The following is a 21,448-nucleotide window of genomic DNA, read 5'->3' as shown; positions in this document are numbered from 1 at the left end:
CCTCGGCTGCAGAATCATAGATTTAGTGAAAGCAAGGTACAGTAAACAGTTAGCAAGTAAAGTGCAACCATCCAGTCCTTTTTTCGTGTTGCTTGGCCTTATTTTCAGAATGGACGATTATATATCTAAATTGAAAGAATTTTCTAAACTGGACTTTCAATCGAAGCGGGAGATTTTAATTTAAGGAAGACCAACACCGGACTGTATAGCTCGCAAACGGTGAGGGATGAATGTAAATCTCCTGGACAGCTTCTCAGCTTTTTGGCCAAGAAGGATCTTATTGAAACTATTCTTGAAGCGACAAAGTTGCTCCAGCTCGTGCTCAATGTTCTAGCTACTACAGCATCAGTGGAGCGGTCATTCTCAGCACAAAAGACTGAAAACATACAGACAGACAGACAGACAGAGAGACTTGGACTTCATTTATAAGTAAAGGTAACACAATAATAACGTTTTTTAAATTATTTTTTTCTATGCTACAGTTTGTATACAGTATATAAAGAATGCTGACATGGCATTTTAAGCAAAACACGTTAACTGTTGCCAAGGAAACGGTGAATAAGCTACTCTGTGGAGTTCATATGTTTGTAAATCTGACTGTGATGACGTCAGTGCCTCACCAGCCATGAACCTCACCGCACGTCACTGTTATTTTCACATGAAACCACAAGCGGTCAGAGACATAGAGGACACAGATTAACATCTTCTAACTTCTGAGTTGCCGCAATTGTTTAAAAGTGAGAACAAGGATGAATATTTCATTGGATTTTGTGATTTGGAGTGACACTGATAGTTTGGCAAACATATGTTCTTTTTGCTATAGTTATCTGAATAACGCTAAACACCAGGCACATTTTCACTTCTTTGCAAATGCATCATGTAACTTAAAGGACAACCGACACCCCCGGACAAGTTGCGTCCATAATTTGTAAAATCATTTCAAATGACTTCTACTGAGGCCATTTTACAAAGATTCCACCCCATATAGCAATATTTTACGTTTTAAGACTTGCGCTGAATATTCATGATGTTTTGTTTTCGAGTTGATTACGATGCCTGACATGACGTCACCTCTGGCACCACCCTGACCGAGAAAGCGACACACAATGCATTTTGGGTACTTTGTTTCATGTGAAAACACTGTGTTGATCGCAAAATTAGAAGGAAAACTGCATAAATAACACAATGGTGAATCGTGTGGCAGTCAATTGCGGTAACACGCATGAAGAAGGTGTACGTTTACACAAATTCCCAGCGGACAAACAAGCCATTTCCAACGAAGCAGAGCAGTATAGTGCCAGCCAAGGAGCTCCCCGGAGTGCGCGAATCCCTGCTTGGATAGCGTTGTCATCCTATCAGCCTGACAATGGGTAGAAAGTTGCTTCCAGTGGTGAAAGAGAGCAATCGTCAAAATAGTGGAGCAAACCTATCGGACAAACATTCAGCTGCTGGAACGAGGAGCTAAGCGGAGTTAGCGAGGGATAACCACTGTCATTCATACATAAGTTCGTAAATCTTCATCTTGAAAGTTTAAACAACGTTTTGTATGCACAACCATTAAACAATCTGCATTAATGTTGACATATTGTAACTTATTATTTGTCATTCATGTCCTTATATGCCACGTATCACAGAAGTTGATGCTATATTGCTTATTCACGGAGCTTCACATATGCTTCATATGTCGTCTCCTTCAACAGTTTCGTCGCTTACGGCTCAAATTGATACGGAAGGATCAGGAACACTTATGCTTTCCTCTTCAGAACTATTCGAATTGTTTTCATAACTGGATGAGTAACAAGAAAGGATCTTTTTCCCAACCTAAACTCTCTGAAGCCATTGTTTTGATTCTGGAGCAAGGCAGTTTGTGAAGGAGTTTCCTGACGTGACGTCACAAACTGGGGGCGGGACTTTCTGAATCTCTCCAGTTTTGAGCTCATGAGTGGCAGTTTTGGCCAACTTTAAGTCATTTTTATTGTTGTTTTGCGTTTGACTAAAAATATCAGCCTGCGTGTTTTGGGTATTTTAGATGCTATAAAACGTTTTTCTGATGTCAGTTAGGAAACAAAACAATGGTATTGGTTGTTCTTTATGACCATATCCAACAGTTATTGAGCCTGTTCTAGTCAATTGTTATTCATATATTTGCTTTTCCAGATGACACCAGTTCTTGGTGTTGTGTTTTATCAAATACATTTCCTCCAAAAAGAAGGTACAGTAAAGTCTCGTTATATCGATATTCAAGGGAGTCCAAAAAATATCGATATAACCGGGACTATGGATATATCCGACCCTGTTTGCATGTAATTTTCTCCGTGCGTGCATAGAAATAGTATCGATATAACCGGGACTATCGATATATCCAATATCGATATAACGAGACTTTACTGTAGTTGGAAAATGTGACTTATACTCTAGTCTTACACTCAGACTTTGAGGAACTTCGACTTATACTCAGCAGCAAAATACATTTAATTCCGATCTTGATGAGGTTTTTCTTTTTGGGATGTGGACAGATGGTAACAAACCGAGAAGAACATCTGTTTTTGAATCTTACAGAAGAAAATTTTTGTTATGGTTCTGTTGGGGTAATTCGCTATACGAACATCTTTAAACATCTTTTTGCATTGTTTTTCTTGGCCTTCCTGATAAGTCATATCCTGCCTGCCTTTACATGATGTCACATCCTATCTACACATCTTATATAAATGCTCTCCCAGCGCATCTATCTCTCTCTTCCTCTATTTCTCTCCTCAACCGACTTCACAATGTCCCTGCCAGTGACGTGCGGTGAGGTTCATGGCTGGTGAGGCACTGACGTCATCAATGACGTCACCGCTCGTCTCTACTTAGTATTTGAACGGTAAATTCACCGATTTTGAAAAAAATCCTAAAATGGTGAAGTTAAATGGACAAGAACTTTAAAGTACAAATCACTAAATACATCTAACTGTTTAATTTATTTTTTCATTTGATATTTCCATGACAGCTTTCCATGATGACAGGTGAGGCATTGCCTCACCTGCCTCCACTGACTGCACGTCACTGGTCCCTGCTGTCTACAAGATTAAAATAACTTATTCTGTTCAACACCTGGCTTCCTGCTGATTTCACCATCCCACTTTTAACACCCCGAAAAGCGATGAACCAGGAATGAACGATCACTTTTAACCCATCAGGTTCAGAGCAGATCGTGTGTTGTATACTTCACGAAGAACCCTCCTTTTCCCAGGACTTTCAGTGCCTGTAGATTAGTTGAAAGGGTGAAGAGGTAAAAACTTTCCTGGCACTTAATTTTTTTTTTTTTATTTTTTTTTTTTGCATGATACGATTCAGAATGCCTGATTTGTCTCCACTGGAGTGTCCTGTTGGCATCATCTCTATGTAAAGAGAGTGTGAGAGGTGGGGGTCTGGAGCAATGTGGTGGTGAGGGAAAGCTGAAAGGGGTCAGTGGTGGTGAAATAGAGCAGCACCCACCTTGACCTCAGTTTAGGACATCCAGCTGAGCCAAGAGTGGGAGGAGGACGGAGTGACCTGGGATGAGAATGACAAATGAGAAAAAAGTCTGAAAAAAAGGCAGGGCCGTGCACGCGCATATATACTGTTTTATGTATGTATAAAACAGTTATATATATATATAATCTCAATACCCAGAATTGAATATTATATGATTATTTGTACAGTAAAGTCTCGTTATATCGATATTCAAGGGAGTCCGAAAAAATATCGATATAACCAGGACTATCGATATATCCGACCCTGTTTGCATGTAATTTTCTCCGTGCGTGCATAGAAATAGTATCGATATAACCGGGACTATCGATATATCCGATATTGATATAACGAGACTTTACTGTATTTATTGCTTAGACTGTTGTGAGGTCTAAATGACAATATGCAAACTATTTGCTCCACTGACGCAGACTTTTGTACTTACAGCACCAATGTGCCATATCCTAAAGCTGGGGTGGGCAAACTTTTCGACTCGCGGGCCACAATGGGTTCTAAAATTTGACAGAGGGGCCGCTGGGCCAGGAGCATTTGGAGGGAGCGTTTGGGCCGTATATACTAAAGCATTAAATGTAGTGTGTGCAAACCTCATAGCACAGTAAGAACACTACAACCCAATTTATTAACTGTCTTTCAAATGTGAAAAATAGCCCTTATCAGTTAATAAATTTGTCTCAAGGAATATGCAAGATATGGCATTTACATACTATTTCGCAGATACTGGGAGGAGGAAATGAAAATAGATTAAAATAACATACGCACTGTGATGTATCAAGATTGCGTCTGTTTTTAATAAGCTTCAATCGAAGGTGCAAAGTTAAAGAAATCAACATTTATTGAAAAATGGAATCTCTTTCAACAATCAAAACATTATTATGACACAACGAAATACTCAAGCTCAATAATATCTACTTGTGTTAAACTCCGCAAAATCATGGATGGATTGTCCTGACTGCTCGCTCTACAAGTTCGCCACGGACGCCCAAGTAGTGTATAGGCTACCTGCAGTTGAAATTGCATACTCGGCCGGGCAGCCAATCAGAAGCCTGCTTCATGCTTCAGACTTTCCCAAGCGTTATAAGGTCGTGCATTTGCATATCATTTTCCAAAATAGATGCACAGAACCTCAGCCCAGAAGAAAGATTCAAAAAAACGCTAACACAATTTGGGACGCTACAAAACTTACATTACACCGTGACTGTAAAGTGTACTTGAGAGTTATGAAAGGCGCTTCGTGGCTTGTAGCAGAAAACGCAACGCAAACATTGCATTGTGCACCATGACGATAAACGACAACTGGAGCAAAATCTACAGCCACGGACATTTGCAGTAAATTAAGCAATGTAGTATTTGAGGTAGTTACAGCCTTAATTAAAAAAAACAAATTAATGCTTTGCGACAATATATTTTTTTTTTTTGCGATTACTCGTCTTATTGTGTTTCAAATTGTGAAAAATGGGGCGGGCAGCTTTTCAGAGTTGTCTGCCCTGTTCTCCGCTAACTTTTTGTCATCACTTTCAGGCACTGTTTTTACTACGGACAAGTTCGGCGGGCCAGATGGAAAAGCCAAACACGCCGGCACGTGTTTCTGCCGCTTCTCACCCGCAGAAAAAATATCCTGTGACTATAAAGTGTCCTTGAGAGTTTTGAAAGGTGCCAATAAATGAAATGTATTATGATGATGATGATGATGATGATTATGTGTACCGTGGGCCGTAGTTTTCCCATCTCTGTCCTAAAGTGTACTAAATTATTGTCATTGAGGTAGGGAAGAGGCTGAGTCTACGTTGTGAGGAGCACACACTACCACTTCACTATTATTTTGTCCCAACCGCATTCCTAATACAATGATGATACATGTCTTTAATCAAGGGAGTTTTTATCACAAAGTCGGATTGTTTATAATCTTTGATGTTTTTCGTCAAAGTATTCTTCCCTCTGGTCGCCGTTGTTGCTGTCATCACCTTCCTGTCGATTGCCATCCACAACGAGGAGTCCCTGACTGACCCTCGTAGTCTCTACCTCTCTTGTGTTTGGAGCTTCATGAGTGGTCCTTCCTGTTCACTCTGTCGTCCCACCGCTACTGCAACGAATTCACCGACATCGGTATCCTCAGTGACTTCTGAAGCCCGATAATGTTACCCGAGAACTAAAGGGACCGGCTTGTATCTCCTTTTGCTGGAGGGCACAATGTGATGGATGACTCTTTTTCAGGTAACACTGAATGAACTTTCACTACCCTCATTTTTCTTTTTGTGGGCAGTGAAGCACATATTGATCAAATAACATGAGAAAAACAAACATAATAAAAAACGACTTACCAGAGTTACTGAATTAAAATGTACAATTTCAATGTGTGTAAACCGCTACAGACTATGTCTGTTGAACCTTTCTTCCTCTGCCCAACGAATCAGAGGATGGAAAACAATAACATCGGCCATCTTTACTTAATAACATCGGCCATCTCTATTAGTGTTTTTTTTTTTACTTTATGCCGCTGCTCACCCGGAGAAAAAAATATCCTGTGACTGTAGTGTCATTGAGAGTTTTGACATGCGCTTAAAGATGAAATGTATTATTATTATTATTATTATGAATTCTTATTGTCATGCGACCACAGACAACATCCAGACTAATGTGGGTCCTTTTTCCCCACATCCTGAATTCCTCTGCCAAACTGGGGCAGATTAGGACACAAATAATCCCTATTGACTGTCTCTTGCTTCGTCTGCCAATTCCCTCCATTGAATTTGTCTCACTCAATGATGCACTCCATTTCTCCCACATTAATCCATATTGTTATTACTTTTCAATACCAACACTAATTATACAACCCCCCCGCACACACACACACACACACACACACACACACACACACACACACACATGCGCACACACACACACAAAGGTAACCACACAAACGCACCCACAGAGACACACACACACACAAACTGCACGCATACACGTTTTGCTACATTATGGGGACATGGTGTGCAAAACTTTAGACCCATGGAACCCAATTTCAAACATGAAAAAAACATTGATGAAACTCATAAAATTTGATTTTTAGCCTGTGCCCACTCAGAAATCACTTTAAAATGGCATAATTCTTGATTTAATTTTTCCAGGTTTTTCGCAACTCCGTGGGGACTTAACAAATCATGTCAAACCAAAACTACAGCAGGTGGCGCTTATTTTTTTCAAGAGACAATATTTAGAGCAGGGGTGCTCATTACGTCGATCGCGATCTACCGGTCGATCGCGGAGGTAGTACTGGTCGATCGCAGCGTGACAGTAATTTAAACATTTGTCAGCCTATCAATCGTCCCGTCACTTGATTGACATACAGGGCAACCATTCAGATGACAACTGAATTGTTACCTTTAGGTCGCCGTGCATGCGTAAACAACGGCGCTAAACGCAACAAAATTTACAAGCTAGTCAGCGAATTACCTCAGATTTTAAGCCCTTGCTAAAACATATGGTGATCAAAATGAGTGAGAAAGCGGGACCAAGTAAGGGGGCAAAATATCTTACTTTCGTACGGAATGGGAAAATGTGGAGCGGCATTTTCGGACTGTTCATGGAAAATACGACATTGACTTCCCGCCGAAAAGCCAGCTGAGAAAGAGAACGGTGGACGAACTAAAATCCCAGTTGTCCGGACAGCAGTCATTTTTCACTCAACATACAGTAAAGTCTCGTTATATCGATATCGGATATATCGATAGTCCCGGTTATATCGATACTATTTCTATGCACGCACGGAGAAAATTACATGCAAACAGGGTCGGATATATCGATAGCCCCGGTTATATCGATACTTTTTCGGACTCCCTTGAATATCGATATAACGAGACTTTACTGTACTTCAAAAGCGAAAGCCGCCACCGAAGCATCGTTCCGGGTGAGTCACGCCATTGTTAAAAACAATAAGTCCTTCCAAGACGGAGAGATGGTAAAAGAAGCATTCGTTGAAGCGGCTGACTCCTTGTTCAAAGACTTTAAAAAATAATTTGATTGAAGATATTATCTTCAATCAAAGCTCTGCAGCTGTCAAGACATACAGTTACACGGCGCTGTGAAGCCATGGCTGAGGATTTAACCCAGCAAATGTGGAAAGACATCGGAGATTGTGAGTGTTCTCACTGCTGAAGTCCAGGGCTCATGGGCAGTTCTGTAACTTACTCACACAGGAAAAGTACCCCAACATGAGGAAATGTGCTAACTCCTTGACTGCATTATTCGGCTCCACTTATTTATGTGAGTCAGCCTTTTCCTACATAAAGATCATTAAGTCCAAATACCATTCCACCATGAATGATGAACATTTGGAAATGTGCTTGAGGTTGGCTGTCAGCAGCTACTGTCCGGACTATGCATCCCTGGCTGATTCAATTCAGTGCAAGTCATCAAAGTAAACTCAGGTAATTACAAAAAATGTTAATAGTTATTTATTATGTTATGTATATGTAGTTATGATGTGTGTTGTGCAATATTGGCTTATTCAGTTATGCAAGGTACATCATCATACATTGATGAGAAGGTTTCTTCAGCCGTCACTTTTGTACAGATGACGGCTGAAGAAACCTTCTCATCGATGGACCACTCCTGTACGACTGAGAGCTTACACAGACGTATCATCATACATTGTACATACAAAGAATCTTTAAAACATTTGATAATAATTATGTTTTGCATTTTTGTCGTGGGTAGATCATTTTGACTTGGTTGTTTTTATAAGTATCTCGTATGCTGAAAAAGTGTGAGCACCCCTGATTTAGAGCCTGTAAGGTCAGCAATTGTGTTTTGCAGGAGCCATCATCGTATATTTTTTGACAAATAAATTTTGAACACGTAAATTGTGAAATATTTGGTCACATGCACAACTGGGTCCATGCCCCCTCCCATTTTCTGACACGATATCCGACAGAATAATTAAGCACCAGATGTAGATCTGCCAGGTTCTGTCACAACCAAAAGTTTGACTGCATCCAGTATTGGAATTTTCAATGTCTCTCTTCTTTTCCTTTCGGCTTTTCCCTTCAAGGGGTCGCCACAGCAAATCAGTGTCCTCCATCTTGAGAGGTTTCATCCGCATGTTTGTTTTGGCCAAGCTTGTGCTATTCTTTATTATTTATCTGTGAATTACATCCCATTGGTGCTGCCAGCCAATTTTTGTTTCATAAATGTGCTGAGTTCCAACACTTGGTGTGCTCTTTGTGTATTTTTTCGAATCAGAATCAGAAAACCTTTTTTGGTCCCATAATGGGGAAATTTGCAGTCCACAGCAGCAATTGAAAAGGGATGGGGTTGGGGTCGGGGTGAAAGGATAGAAAACAAGATATTCAAAGCATAACAAAATAAGAATGTCAACTGTATACTGTGCAAATGTAAATGTGCAAAACCGTTCCATAAAAAACTGTACATAGTGCAAGAATAAGAAATGCATTTTGATATATTGCATCAACCCATATTTACAAGTGTCCAGTTTTTTTGTTTTTTTCACATGTGATCATTGAGAGTTGCAAAGCCTGACAGCAGTCGGTAGGAACGAGCGGCGGTACCTTTCCTTCTTGCAGCGCGGGTGTAATAGTCTCTGGCTGAAGGAGCTACCCAGTGCTGTCAGGGTGGGCAGGAGGGGGTGGGAGGGGCTGTCCATCATAGCCTTTAGTTTAGCCAGCGTCCGTCTGTTGCCCACCTCCTCCAGAGAGTCCAGTGAACAGCCCAGGACAGAACTGGCCCTCTTGACAGGGTGTTCCAGTCTTTTTCTGTCCCGGGTGGTGAATCCGCCCGACCAGCAGACAATTCCATAGTGGATGGTTGAAGCCACCACAGAGTCATAGAAAGTCTTAAGGAGTGACCCCTGAACTCCAAAAGACCTCAGTTTCCTGAGTAGGAAGAGGCGACTCTGTCCCTTTTTGATTCGGGCATCCGTGTTTGTAGTCCAGTTTATTGGTGAGAGTAACACCCAGGTACTTGTAGGAGGTCACCCTCTCAATGTCCGAACTTTGGATGTTCAACGGTGCAGGTGAGGATTGTTTCCTGCAGAAGTCCACCACCAGCTCCTTGGTTTTCCCGGTGTTGATCTGGAGGTGATTCTGCTGACACCAGTCCACAAAGTCCTTTGTCAGTCCCCTGTACTCCCTATTGTCTCCCTCTGTAATGAGGCCGACAGTAGCTGAGTCGTCAGATAACTTCTGAAGGTGGCAGGTTGGGGTGTTGGAGTTGAAGTCCGAGGTGTAGAGGGTGAACAGGAATGGAGCCAGGACTGTCCTCTGCGGTGCTCCGGTGCTGCAGAGAAGCCTGTCCGACTCACAGTTCTTTACCCTCACGTACTGTGGCCTGTTTGTGAGGTAATCTGTAATCCAGGATGTGAGGTGCTGGTCGACTCCGGCATGCTGCAGCTTGTCCCCCAGTAGATTTGGCTAGTTGGTGTTGAAGCCACTGGAGAAATCGAAGAACGTGATCCTCACCGTGCTCCCATCATTCTCCAGGTGCAGCAACGCCGTATGGAGGAGGTAGATGATGGCATCCTCCACACCGATGCTGGGCTGGAAGGGAAACTGTAGCGGGTCCAGCGATGAGCTTGCTAGCGGTCGCAGGTGGGCGAGGACGAGTCTCTCCTGCGTCTTCATCAGGTGAGACGTCAGTGCCACCGGTCTGTAGCTGTTGAGCTCCTTTGGGTGGGCAATCTTGGGCACTGTGACCAGGCATGAAGTTTTCCACAGCTGTGGAACTCTGCCCAGCTTCAGGCTCAGGTTGAACAAGTGCTGGACAATGACGAGCAGGTCCTAAGGAGTCGGGAACTGATGTCATCCGGACCTGCTGCCTTCCTCACTTCCATCCTTCTCAGTTGGTTCCTCACCTGCACAGTTGTGACAGACAGGTAGGAACCCGGAGGCAGAGTGGCGGCTGAGGGTGTGGCAAAGGTTGGGAGGGCAGATGTTGGTTGTGGAAAGCTGGTCGTGAGAGGGGGCAGGGAGGGTAAGGCCACAGTGAGAGTTGGTGCAGGAGCAGCTACAGGTGAAGTTGACGGTGGGCCGTCAAACCGATTGAAAAAGCGGTTGAGTTCATCTGCCCAGTCCTTGTCTTTTTCGTTCAATGTCACTGGGCTTTTGTGGCCTGAGATGTTTTTCAGGGCCTTCCAGACAACAGCAACATTGCTGGCTTGCAGCTGCTTCTCCATTTTCATCCTGTAGGCCTTCTTTCCCTCTCTGATCTTCCTCCTCAGTTGGATCTGCACGGCCTTCAGTTCCTCTCTGTTGCCCGACACAAAAGCCCTTTTTTCCTTCAGGAGGGCTTTTATGTTGGGCTTAATCCATGGTTTGTTGTTGGAACACTGTGTCAGGGGACAGTGTGATGAAGACAGGGTCAGGGTGGACGACACACGAGAGAGTGGCTGCCTTTCCAGCAGCTCATGTATTTTGTTTTTCTACTTTCATTCCTTTCATCACTTTGCTGCTGTGAAATGTAAATTTCTCCACTGTTAGACGAATAAAGGCATATCCAATCCAACACCACCAAAATCAACACCTGTGACCAGCACAGTGATGACACAAGCATAGTGTGTTTCAAGTGTGGGATGAAAGGCACAAAGCAAGAGAATGTCGACAGAAGACATGGTGCAGTCATTGCAAAAGCAAGACACACAAAGACACCACTTGCCGGCGTAAAAACAAGTACAGACGAGATGACGCCAGTAAAGCGTAAGAAAATGGCGACACCGACAACCTGCTCAAGATGAGGGACGGCGAGACCAGATCCAGGGAGCAGTTAGCTCGCGACATCCGAGAGAGAGGATCGATGGTCGACAAGGGAGCCACTTCACATATCGTGTGGCGCACGGCACACAATGCAGAGGAGTCGCACAGAAAGTACCCCTTCATACCCCCAAGACATTTTCTCTGTCAAGAAGGCGACTACCAACTACCAACGGGGCAACAGTGATATTTAAAGAAGGTAAAGACTCACTGATTACGAAAGGTGGGACAAAATATGATAAACATGTGTATGGAAAGTTGGACTACTTACATACTGAAAATAATCCTGATGACAAATGTAACACATGTCGTTATATACAGGAATGGCATGAGGTATGAGGCCACTGCAATAACGATGATATTCTAAAATTGCAGAATGTGGTTAATGCCATGCAGATTAAGGGTAAAGCATGTAAACCTGAGCAACAGTGTGAGGTGTGTGTATTCAGGGAAAGTTCACTCAGAATAGAAGTAGAAATACTGATACAAGAGCCAAGAACCCTCTAGAGTTGTTACACACTGACCTTAAAGGCCTGATGCGCATCGAATCTATTGAAGGGCATAAGTATGCAATATCATTTACTGATGATTACTCCGGTGCAATGTTTGTCTATTTTCTAAAGAAGAAAAACGACACTGTAATAGTAACATAAAAGTTCCTCGCAGATGTATCCCCATATGGGACAGTCAAGTGTTTGAGGTCAGATGCAGGAACAGAGTACACAAGCAGTGATTTTCAAACACTAATGAGGCAAAACTAAATCAGACATGAGATGTCAGCGCCCTATTCGCCACACCAGAACGGGACAGCAGAGAGGGGCTGGCGTACTCTTCTTGAAATGGCAAATTGTATGCTAGTTGATAGCAAGGTTCCAAGAGAGCTTTAGCACTATGCAGTACAAATGGCCGCACATGTACGCAATAGATGCTTTAGCAGGCGTACAGGGCAAACGCCATATCGGATGATAACTGGTAAGAAACCTAATGTATCCAAACTGCAAAAATTTGGATCGTCATGCTATACATACAGACAGGAAAAGGGAAAGCTGGATCCCAAAGGTGACCCTGGACTTTTTGTGGGGTTTAATAAATATAGCCCTGAACACCTGGTTTACAAGCCAAACACAAATAGAGTGCTAAAACAGGCTCGTGAAGTTTGTGAACAAGGCATCTGTGGAGAAAGAGACACAGACAAATGAAACAGATGCAAACACACTGTGAGACTAATAAAGGCATATCCAATCCAATCCACATATTATAGCATGATACAGCCTAAGACTAGTGAGGTCTTTCGGAAGCCTAATAATGGAGCCCAAGAGTCATGTATACAAGACAGGGATGCACGCGACAGTGCAGTCACAGAGATTAGGCCAAATGAAAATAACCTCACACAACAAAGTGACACAAATGATGACCCTGAAAATAGAAGGTATCCTACTAGGGAAAGAAAGAGACTTAGTCACTTTGATGATTTTGCGATTGAGTATAGCGATAACGATGGGGCACGCACCACAGTGGACTACTGTTACAGAGCTGTGTATGGTGTTCCGCAAACATGCAGAGGCAATGAGATCAACTTATTCTCAAGAATGGGCAAAAGCCATGAATGAGGAAATTCAGTCATTAAATGACAACAACACATTTACTGTGACAACCCTACCAGCGGGCAAGAAAACAGTGGGGGGTAAATGGGTAGATGCTATCAAACGTGATGTAGATGTCAGAGACAAATACAAAGCACGATATGTAGCAAAGGGCAAGATGCAGGTGGAAAACAGACTATGGAGAGACGTTTCCGACAACAGCTAATCCAACAAGGTATCAGAGTGGTGCTTCAAAAAGCAGCTCTGGAAAATGAAGAAAAGGATGATCGTCTAGTTTACAAACAAGAAAAACCACTTTACAGTTTTAAACAATCTGGCCGAAACGGAAACAAGGTCTTACATGATAATTTAACTGATAATGAGTACAAGCAAAACCCAGCCGATTATTGTATGTATGCCAAAGAGTCAGGAAGTGACTAGGTGATAAAAATCATATGGGACGGTGATTTCATTATTGATGACTACCAATACGCAAAAACAATTGTGTTTGTACCCAATGTTTTTGGAAGTTGAAATGTTTAAGACAGAGTTCACATTGTTCTATTTATCTTGGTTTACATTACAGCAAACTGAGTATATCGCTGTCTCTCAACTGCAAGCCATTCTACTCGCCACGTGAGTTCGCTTCCTTTATTCTCGTTGCCGTGTACATCGCGCCACAAGCTAATGCTAACGCGTGTATACAAACGCTAGCGGACCATGTAAACCAACTCGAACTAAAATATCCAGAATCACCCCTGATCATTTTGGGCGATTTTAATCAAACACGTTTAAACCGTGAACTTCCCAAATATAAGCAGCATATTGACTGTTTCACCAGAGGAGAAAACATTCTAGATCATTGTTACACAGCACTCAAAGGCGCATACCGGTCTGTTTCGCATGCAGCATTGGGTCTTTCTGACCACTATTTAATCCACTTAATTCCCACATACAAACAGAAACTCAAATGTGTAAAACCGGTAGTCAAGACAGTTAAAACATGGACAGATGAAGCAAAGCTTTCGCTACAAGAATGCTTAGACTGCACTGATTGGAGCGTCTTTGAAACTTCAACGGGCACATTGGATGAATACACAGACACTGTAACATCATACATCAGTTTCTGTGAGGACATGTGTGTACCAACAAAGTCCTTCCGCTCATTCAACAACAACAAGCCATGGTTCACTCCCAAACTCAGGCAGCTTAGGAAAGAGAAAGAATCCGCATTTAAAAGCGGCGATCGAGCAGTTTACAAACTCGCCCGAAACAGGCTGACGAAGGAAATTAACATCGCAAAGAAAAGTTATGCGGAGAGGCTTAACAAACAGTTCTCCGCTAACGACTCTGCATCGGTGTGGAATGGCCTGAAAGCAATAACAAATTATCGTTTACCTTCCCCCCAAGCAGTGTACAACAATGGTATGGCTGATGAGTTAAATACATACTTTTGCCGATTTGAAAAGGACACCCCCATTTCCCCGGTCTGCCCACCATTACCAGAAACTACCGTATCCAGCTGGCTCCGGTCTTCACACAAATCTTCAACAGATCCCTGGAGCAGTGTGAAGTCCCATCCTGCTTTAAACAGTCTACTATTTGGATTTGGATTTGGATTTGCCTTTATTAGTCTCGCAGTGGAGAAATTTACATTTCACAGCAGCAAAGTTATGAAAGAAATGAAAGTAGAAAAGCAAAACACAGGAGCTGCTATCGTCCCAGTTCCAAAGAAACCAGCACCTAAACTAAACGCACTAAACGCTTTTGAACACTTTAATCGTGATATGCAAAGGGACAGAGCAAGCCAGCACAGTGAGCATAGTCATTGCGCAATCCATGGTGAGGCTCAGCCGGCTGCTGCCTCACCGCTCGTCTGTACTTAGTTTTTGAAAATTCAGCGATTTTGAAGAAAAATCCAAAGATGGTGAAGTTAAATGGAAAAGAACTTTAAAGTACCAATCACGAAATAAATATAACTGTTTAATTTTTTTTTTCATTTGATATTTCCATGATGACAGGTGAGACATGACCTCACCTGCCTCCCCTGACTGCACGTCACTGTTTATAGCATGTGCTCATTTCACATCGTTTGGGCCGCCATATGTCCTCTGTAGATGTCAAGTGGGCCGGACCATTCAAATGATGGTCCGGCCCACTTGACATCTACCGAGGACATATGGCGGCCCACGATGTGAAATGAGTTTGACACCCCTGATCTCAAGACTCCAAAAAGGATGGGTACACTGAATTGCCCCTTGGACATCGGGACATACAAACACCTCCACCACGGTAATGTGATGGCTCATGGAAGGGATGCAAGTGTGTGTTTTTACCAAACACACACTTGAGAGAAGAGTCCTCATACCATACAAAACTATGAACTCATAAGACCATATAAACTATTTCTGCCCCCCACACATAATCATACATGCACACATGTGCAAGAGTGCATTTGACAGACAAAGGTCCTGATATCATACAAAACATGCCTGTATGACAGAAAAAGGGGGGTGCGTGTTAATGTGTGTGTGTGTGTGTGTGTGTGTGTGTGTGTGTGTGTGTGTGTGTGTGTGTGTGTGTGTGTGTGTGTGTGTGTGTGCGCACGCCGACATCCTCTTCACGGAGATGACCCAGGGGACCGAGTAGTCTGCTCAGCAATCTCATGATGATTGATTTTGGCAGGCCCCACACGCCCCATCTACCCAGCTAAATTAAAAGCCTATTTTGTCATGTTATAAAGTGAACAAATGCTTTGTGGGTTGGTTTGGTGTGCGGGTGATGTGTGGGTGGCTGGGGGAATTCACAGCCGGGGCACCCTGCAGTGTCTTTAGTATCATCGAACCCTCTGAGGATAGATAGCCTGATGGGGGACTCTTCCATGCCTGATGCTTTTGATGATTGTCAAACCTTAGTGTACACCACGGTACAGGTATTATTAAACGACAAACGACGCCCCCGGGCGAGTTGTGTCTTTAATTTGTAAAATCACTTCAAATGACTTGTACTGAGCGTGTTTTACAAAGATTCCAGATTGTTGATGGTGAAATTAGAAGGGGTGTAATAGTCTCTGGCTAAAGGAGCTACCCAGAGCTGTCAGGATGGGCAGGAGGGGGTGGGAGGGGCTGTCCGTCATAGCTTTTAGTTTAGCTAGCGTCCGTCTGTTGCCCACCTCCTCAAGAGAGTCCAGCGAGCAGCCCACGACAGAACTGGCCCGCTTGACAAAGCGCTCCAGTCTTTTTCTGTCCCGGGTGGTGATGCTGCCTGACCAGCAGACAATGCCATAGTGGATGGCTGATGCCACCACAGAGTCATAGAAAGTCTTTAGGAGTGACCCCTGAACTCCAAAAGACCTCAGTTTCCTGAGGAGGAAGAGGCGACTCTGTCCCTTTTTGATTAGGGCATCCGTGTTTGTTGTCCAGTCCAGTTTATTGTTGAGAGTAACACCCAGGTACTTGTAGGAGGTCACCCTCTCAATGTCCGAACCCTGGATGTTCAATGGTGCAGGTGACGATTGTTTCCTGCAGAAATCCACCACCAGCTCCTTGGTTTTGCCAAAAACGCATAAATAACGCGATGGTGAATCGTTGTGTGTTGCATCAAGACTACTATTTGATACTAGTTGACACAAATTCCCAGCAGGCAAATCAGCCCATATCCAACGGAGCTTGGGCGCCATCTTGTGCATTTTCTGGGACGCTACATTGGAGTCCTGATGGCTCCAATTGATACGGGCGGACTTCTTTAATCGATTGCAGACATATATGCTTTCCTCTTCAGAACTATTTTAATCATATTCATAACTGGATGAGTCACAAGAAAGCATCTTCTCCGAATCTGAAGCCAATATTTTGATTCTAGAGCAAGGCAAGACATCTTGGAGGGACACCACGAACATGGGGTGAAACTCGCCATTGTCACGTCCTGCTCGAGGAGTGGTACCAGGACTCGAGGGACAAGGGAAAAATAGTAAGGAGTTCAATCCAAAATACACGGTGGAGACGGCAAGTTCAAGAAAAGGTCTTTACTGAGACATGTAGGGCAAGACAAGGAGTAAGACAACCGAGTGGACAAACGGGACCAACCTGCGTACTGACGGAAGACAGCGGAACAATAGAGAATACACCGGCGCAACCAAGTGGGAACAGCTGGCTTTTATAGCCAGAAGGCACAATCAAGGAAATGAGCAACAAGTGAGTGAGTCCGGAGAGCAGGGAGGGGAGGGGCGCGCTCCTGGCGCTGAGGAGGATGTGACAGCCATCTCCGTGGTCATTTTGAAGTAGTTTTGGGACACTTTTTAATTCATTTTTATTGGTGTTTTGCATTTGACTAAAAATATCAGCCTGCGTGTTTTGGGTATTTTAGATGCTATAAGATGTGTGTGTAAGCTCTCAGTCATACAGGGGTGGTCCATCGTTGAAAAGGATTCTTCAGCCGTCATCTGTACTTCTTTGAAGGTGTCAGACGTTTCGCTTCTTATCCAACTTCGTCACACTGAGTTTGCTGACGAAGTTTCTCGGATAAGAAGTGAAACGTCCGACACCTTCAAAGAAGTACAGATTGCGGCTGAAGAAACCTTTTCATCGATGCTATAAAACGTTTTTCTGATGTCAGATAGGAAACCAAAAAATGGTGTCGGTTGTCCTTTAAATGATGCGTCTGAAATAAGGTCAATCCATCCATTTCCTGTTCTGCTTTATCCTAACAAGGCTCACGGTGGGTGCTGGAGCTTATCCCAGCTGTATTTAGACAGTCGGTGGGGACACCCAGAACCAGTTTCAGCCTAATGCAAAGCACACAGAAACGAACAACCATCCACGCTCACACCTCGGGATAATTCTTGAGTTCCGTTGCCTGCCAGGCATGTTTTTGGAATGGGGAAGCAACCAGAACATGATAATTCTACACAGAAAGGCCAATTGAACACTGCATTTCTGCACTTTGAGGCTGACCTACTAACCCTATGTTCACCTAGCCGCTTGATAGTCAATATTTAAAATTAAATAAATGTTTTGTGCAACACTTTGGATTTGTGTTTTCATTGTAAAGTAAATCAATGTTTTTTAATACATCTACTGCTTATGAGGGCTGATACATTGATTATTTTAATGTTTGTGAATTGAGTTAATATTCAGGATCCAAAATACAGTATAATCATATAATGCATTTCCATTGATATGACTTTTGAGTGACATAATACTTATATCTTAATGTAAAAAAGGGCACACAGACAACATTACCAATGGATCCGAATGTCACCAGATTTTGAAGAGAGTGCATTACGCGAGTGACCTTTGGATCGGACAAATAAGAGGCTTGTTGATAAAGAAATTGTTTATTTCAATGTAAAGGTGAGAAATGAGTGTAATAATTTGAGAGGGCAAAAGGTGCCACTTTACAATTGTTTCTATGGATGAAAAGAATTTATTTTATTGTGATTATTTCCCACAAATCATGATGAATTATAGAACCCTATTTTAAGAGCAAAAATACAAAGCAGTTAAGTCCTCTGCAGGGAAATGGAGTCCCCTGCTTACTCTCACTATTTGAATGCAAAAGCAATGAGTCTGGAAATCTGACTCAATGTTGAGTGTACAAAATATGAAAAATTGAATTTTATACATTGTGATAAAATATTGAGGTTGATTTATTGAATTTCTTTGTTTCCAAAACGAATCCCCAACACATCCAGACACACAAAGAAAAATGGTGAGAACATATGTTGTTCATATTGTAATTCTAATTTCCTTGAACATTTTTCAAGAACCTGATTTTGTCAGGACACATGGCTGTTTATTTATATGGAAGTTAGAGGTCACATTGTGGATGGAAAATGGATGAACAACCATCTGGTAGAATAATTCCTTTGTTTAGAGGTGCTTCCTGTCAGTCCGAGTTTGTTAGGTTGACTTTATCGATGACAAGTTTCTTCAGCCGTCATCTGTACTTCTTTTAAAGGACAACCAATGTCTCCGGACAAGTTGTGTCCATAATTTGTAAAATGGCTTCAAATGACTTCTACTGAGCGTATTGTAATAAGATTCCACCGCATATAGCTATATTTTACGTTTTAAGACTCGCGTTGACTATTCAGGAAGTCTTGTTTTTGAGTTGGTGACGAGTCCGTACGTGATGTCACTTTAGGACCCCCCTTGACCGACAAAAAGACACATTGTAGCAGTCCTTCCATCACGTCAATGTATTTTGCTGTACTGTTTGTCTGAAAACCTTGTGTTGCACCCAAAAGCCACCAGAAGAGGGCGTCAAAGCTCCATGGAAGGAATTTATCAGCCTGTAGAAACGGGGTGATTCATTCCTCACGGGAGCTGGTCGGCATTTTTGGGTGTGACATCCCCCCCACCCGTTTGCCTTAAAATGACACGGAATAAATTATTTAATCGATTGAAAACATGGATGCTTTCCTCTTCAGAACTATTTGAATCATATTAATAACTGGATGTGTAACAAGAAACCATATTCTCCTAATCTGAAGCGATTGTTTTGATTTTTTTAGCAATGCAAGACGTCTTGGCATGACGTCACGAACTGGGGGCGGGACTTTCTGAAAATGCCCAATTCACAGCTAATTTTTTTGCAGATATGGACACTTTAAGTCATTTTTATTGGTGTTTTGCATTTGAATAAAAATATCATACTGCATGTTTTGGGTATTTTAGATGCTATAAAACGTTTTTCTGATGTAAGTTAAGTAACAAAAAAGTGACCAGCACCTGTGCAGGTGTAGGGGGGGGCGACAGCGCCCCCCGTTGGTCACCAACCAGATCATGACAGTACCCCCCAATTCAAGGGGCTGCTTCCAGAAGTCCCAACAGTCTCCCAAAAGGTCCACTCGCCAGGGAACGGTCGGTGGAGAGGGCTACCGCTGCCTCTCCAGCATACGACGGCGGCGGCCTGATGGGAACGGGACTCGGCCTGGGGTGGACGAAGGCGCGGCACAGATCGTCGTGGGCGTGAGTGCGATCCCTCTCGCACGTTCACGCGATGGCGCATGGCTCAACGTGGACGTCGAACTGCCAGGCGCAGAATGGCACCCCGTACGGCCGTATGGGACCAGGTCTCGGCCGGACGCCGACGTGGGCGTAAACTGCCCGGCACCGGGGAAACGAGACCGGTCCTGTGCCGCTCCGGGATCCAGCGGTGAGTGGGGTCTTGGCGGACTTTTACACTTGATTTTCTTTTGATACTTTGTATTTTTTCTGTTCAGTTGATTTTGATGTTTTACATTTTGTTCCTGCTGATCTTTATTTTAATACAATTTGTCAAACAACCTCCTGCTCCCTCCTGCCTGCTTTTTGGGATCCGCACCCGCCATCACCACCTTGCAAAACATGACACTACCGTCAACTTTGGCCTTCTAAACGTCCGCTCGCTTACCAGTAAGAGCTGTTTAATCAGTGGTTCAGTTTAGAGCTGGAGCGACAATGAATATAGCGGTAATGCTGTTCCATAAGGTTGTGCAAAATTGCAAAGAGCCACGATACACATAGATTTCGATTCCTGCTTAGGGCAGGGGTGTCCAAATTTCTTGCAAACAGGACCAGATTTGGTGTATTAGAAATGTAGTGGGGAGAAAATTGGCAGATGTTTTTTACATGTAACAGCAAGTAGTTTAAAGGACAACCGTCATCACTTTTTTGTTTCCTAACTGACATCAGAAAAACGTTTTATAGCATCTAAAATACCCAAAACACGCATTATGATATTTTTTGCCAAATGCAAAACACCAATAAAAATGACTTAAAGTGTGCTGAAACTGCAAAAAATGAAGAAGGTCCCGCCCCCTTGCTCGTGGTGTCAACCCAAGACGTCTTGCCTTGCTGGAGAATCAAAACAATGGCTTCAGATTCGGAGAATATGATTTCTTGTTACTCATCCAGTTATTAATATGATTAAAATAGTTCTGAAGAGGAAACCATACATGTTTGCAATCGATTAAAGAATTTATTCTGTTCCATTTTGAGGTATCTGGGGGCGGGAAATGTAGCACCAAAAAGAGGCAGAAAATGGCGACAAAGCTCCGTGTAAGGAATTAATCAGCCCGTTTCCACAAGCTGATTAATTCCTTACCCGGAACTTTGTCACCCTCTTCTGCCTCTTTTTGGTGCGACACGAAGTTTTCAGACCAAACCAAGTACAGCAAAATGCATTGACGTGATGGAAGGACTGCTACAATGTGTCCTTTTTTTTCAGTCAGGGGCGTTCCTTCAGTGACGTAATGTGAGGACTCGTCACCAACTCAAAAGCAAGACTTCCGGAATATTCAGTGCGAGTCTTAAAACGTAAAATATAGATATATGCAGTGGAATCTTTGTAAAACACGCTCAATAGAAGTGATTTGAAGCGATTTTACAAATTATGGACACAACTTGTCCGGGGACGTCGGTTGTCCTTTAAATAATTTGCTTCAAATTGAACTATCAGCCACTGTCTCTTTCGAAATGAGGAAGACACAGTTGTTACATATTTCTTACTTTTTTTACATATTTCTTTCAACTTTCCTCATTTTGTTGATTCACCATTGAGTCACCATTTTAGAAAATGTGGGGCTCATTCAGTCATTTACTCATAATA

At 42.9% G+C, this 21,448-nt stretch overlaps 1 long non-coding RNA gene across 2 annotated transcripts in view; it reads left to right on the top strand.

Moving 5' to 3' along the window:
* LOC148887977 (uncharacterized) overlaps positions 1–21,448 on the top strand; it is a 44,565-nt gene that overhangs the window by 15,225 nt on the left and 7,892 nt on the right. Inside the window, exons 2-3 of one of the 2 annotated variants that reach the window (XR_016117149.1) lie at positions 10,008–10,151; positions 16,718–17,020. This is a non-coding gene — a long non-coding RNA (uncharacterized LOC148887977). Of the gene's footprint in view, positions 1–10,007; positions 10,152–16,717; positions 17,021–21,448 lie in introns of those variants that run through there. The other variant, XR_016117148.1, reaches the window with a different exon arrangement.

Source organism: Hippocampus bargibanti, linkage group LG14, assembly GCF_051943395.1.
Source record: "Hippocampus bargibanti isolate YZ-2025 linkage group LG14, ASM5194339v1, whole genome shotgun sequence".
NCBI classification, from domain to species: domain Eukaryota; kingdom Metazoa; phylum Chordata; class Actinopteri; order Syngnathiformes; family Syngnathidae; genus Hippocampus; species Hippocampus bargibanti.
This window is presented reverse-complemented; position numbering and strand designations above follow the sequence as displayed.